Raw genomic sequence first — 2,928 nt, 5'->3', positions numbered from 1 at the left:
TTTCACCTGGTGATCTTGCTAGTAAGTCAGTAAGTCTGTTTTTCAACAAATCAAGCTATCCTGCAGGTGTAGCAGTTGGAGGGTTGAGACAAACCATTAACACTGACAGTGCTTATAATTGTCAGCTTTTATTTATTAATGTAAATCCTGTATCCCAAAAGGAACACAAATATTGCTGTATCTGGATAAAAAGTGTTAGCTGGACTTTGTATTCAATGGGTGTTATCTATTAACCACTTACCCCCCGGACCATATTGCTGCCCAAAGACCAGAGTACTTTTTGCGATTTGGGACTGCGTCGCTTTAACAGACAATTGCGCGGTCGTGCGACGTGGCTCCCAAACAAAATTGGCGTCCTTTTTTTCCCACAAATAGAGCTTTCTTTTGGTGGTATTTGATCACCTCTGCGGTTTTTAGTTTTTGCGCTATAAACAAAAATAGAGCGTCAATTTTGAAAAAAATGAATATTTTTTACATTTTGCTATAATAAATATCCCCCAAAAATATATAAAAAAACATTTTTTTTCCTCAGTTTAGGCCAATACGTTTTCTTCTACATATTTTTCGTAAAAAAAAATCGCAATAAGCGTTTATTGATTGGTTTGCGCAAAAGTTATAGCGTTTACAAAATAGGGGGTATTTTTATGTCATTTTTATTATATTTTTTTACTAGTAATGGCGGCGATCAGCGATTTTTTTTTTCGGTACTGCGACATTATGGCGGACACTTCGGACACTTTTGACACATTTTTGGGACCATTGGCATTTTTATAGCGATCAGTGCTATAAAAATGCATTGGATTACTATAAAAATGCCACTGGCAGTGAAGGGGTTAACACTAGGGGGCGGGGAAGGGGTTAAGTATGCCTGGGTGTGTTCTTACTGTGGGGGGGGGGTGGCCTCACTAGGGGAAACACTGATCCTCGGTTCATACATTGTATGAACCGAAGATCAGCATTTCCCCTGCTGACAGGACTGGGAGCTGTGTGTTTACACACACAGCTCCCGGTCCCTGCTCTGTACCGAGCGATCGCGTATGCCCGGCGGCGATCGCGCCCTCCGGGCACACGCACGGGAGTCGGGGGCGAGCGGGGGGCTTTCGCGCCCGCCTCCGGCGGCGCGCGCGCGCCCCCTAGTGGCGGCTGGGAGAGAGGACGTCATATTACGTGCTCTCGCCCAGCCAAACCACCTTGTGGACGTATAACGAAGGTGCGCGGTCGGCAAGTGGTTAAAACTGGAAAGTGCAAAATCTGGTGAAACTCTTCCAGGTTTTATTGCCAAAGCTTAATTTAAACAAACTGAAATAGAATCTGATTGGCCACCATGCACAGCTGTACAAGTTTTTTTTTTTTGTGCACCAGTTTTAGTAAATCTCCCCCATTGTGTTTAGTGTATTTAAAGTGATTGTACATTAAAGGAGTTGTAAAGGAAAACATTTTTTTGCCTAAAATTAATGTCTGCAAGGTAGACAGACAGAATAGTGTAATTATTCTGTTAAAAAGCTAGTAAATACCTATTAAATTCCTTCATCTATATCACCTCCGGCCTTCTAGTTTCTGTTCTCTCATTCACTTCCTGGTTTGCATCACTCCTTCATGTAAGAACTACAGTATGAATTGCGGCACGTCCAGTAATTCACACCTCCTTGAAGTCTCTAACACGTAGAGAGCGTCCTGCCGCACAGATGTAGTTCCCAGGAGGGGGCGAGCACGTTACTGACCACCGCAGTAAAGCCTCCCTTCACGGTGGTCAGTAAAATCAGACAAGCAGGAAGTGAACAGAACAGAGAAGAAATAGAGCAACTTCTGAGCAAAAACGAACAATGAGAAAGTGAAAAGAGGAATGTCTGCAGGTAAAGGATGCTTATTATGATTTTTTTTTTTCCTTTACAACCCCTTTAAGGCCAAAATGTATTCAGCCACATGTCTTTGGTGAAAAAATGTCAATAAGAATATATTTATTGGTTTGCTCAAAAGTTATAGCATATTCAAACTAGGGTACATTTTCTGGAACTTACACAGCTTTTAGTTTATGACTGCCTCTCATTTCTTAAGGTGCCAAAATGGTGGGGCAGTACAACTCCCCAACCCCCCTCCAAAATGACCCCATTTTGAAAAGTAGACACCCCAAGGAAATTTCTGAGAGGCATGTTGAGCCTATTGAATATTAAATGTTTTTATCCCAAGTGATTGAAAAATGACAAAAAACATAATTACACAAAGTTGTCACTAAATGATATATTGCTCACACATGCCATAGTTATATGTGGAATTACACCCCAAAATACATTATTCTGCTTCTCCTGAGTCTGGGGATACCACATGTGCGAGTCTTTTTGGGAGCCTAGCCGCATACAGGACCCTTGAAAACCAAGCACCGCCTTAAGGATTTCTAAGGGCGTACATTTTTCACTCCTCCACTCCTCACTATCACAGTTTTGAAGGCCATAAAATGCCAAGATGGCACACCCCCCCCCCCAAAATTACTTACCCCATTTGGAAATTAGACACCCCAAGCTATTTGCAGAGAGGCATATTGAGTCCATGGAATATTTTATATTTTGACACAAGTTGTGGAAAAATTCCCATTTTTTTTTTTGCACAAAGTTGTCACTAAATTATATATTACTCAAACATGCCATGGGCATTTGTGAAATTACACCCCAAAATACATTTGGCTGCTTATCCTAAGTACGTGTGAGACTTTTTTGGGAGCCTAGCCGCATACAGGACCCCAAAAATTCAGGATTTCTAAGGGAGTACATTTTTGATTTCACTCCTCACAACCTATTACAGTTTCAAAGGCCATGAAATGCCACAATAGCACAACCCCCCCCCCCCCCAAATGACCCCATTTTGGAAATTAGACACACCAAGCTATTATCTGAGAGGCATGTTGAGTCCATGGAATATGTTATATTTTGCCAC

This window comes from Rana temporaria, chromosome 5 (assembly GCF_905171775.1).
Source record: "Rana temporaria chromosome 5, aRanTem1.1, whole genome shotgun sequence".
NCBI classification, from domain to species: Eukaryota; Metazoa; Chordata; class Amphibia; order Anura; family Ranidae; genus Rana; species Rana temporaria.
The sequence above is the reverse complement of the archived record's forward strand: the minus strand, read 5'-3'. Positions refer to the sequence as shown.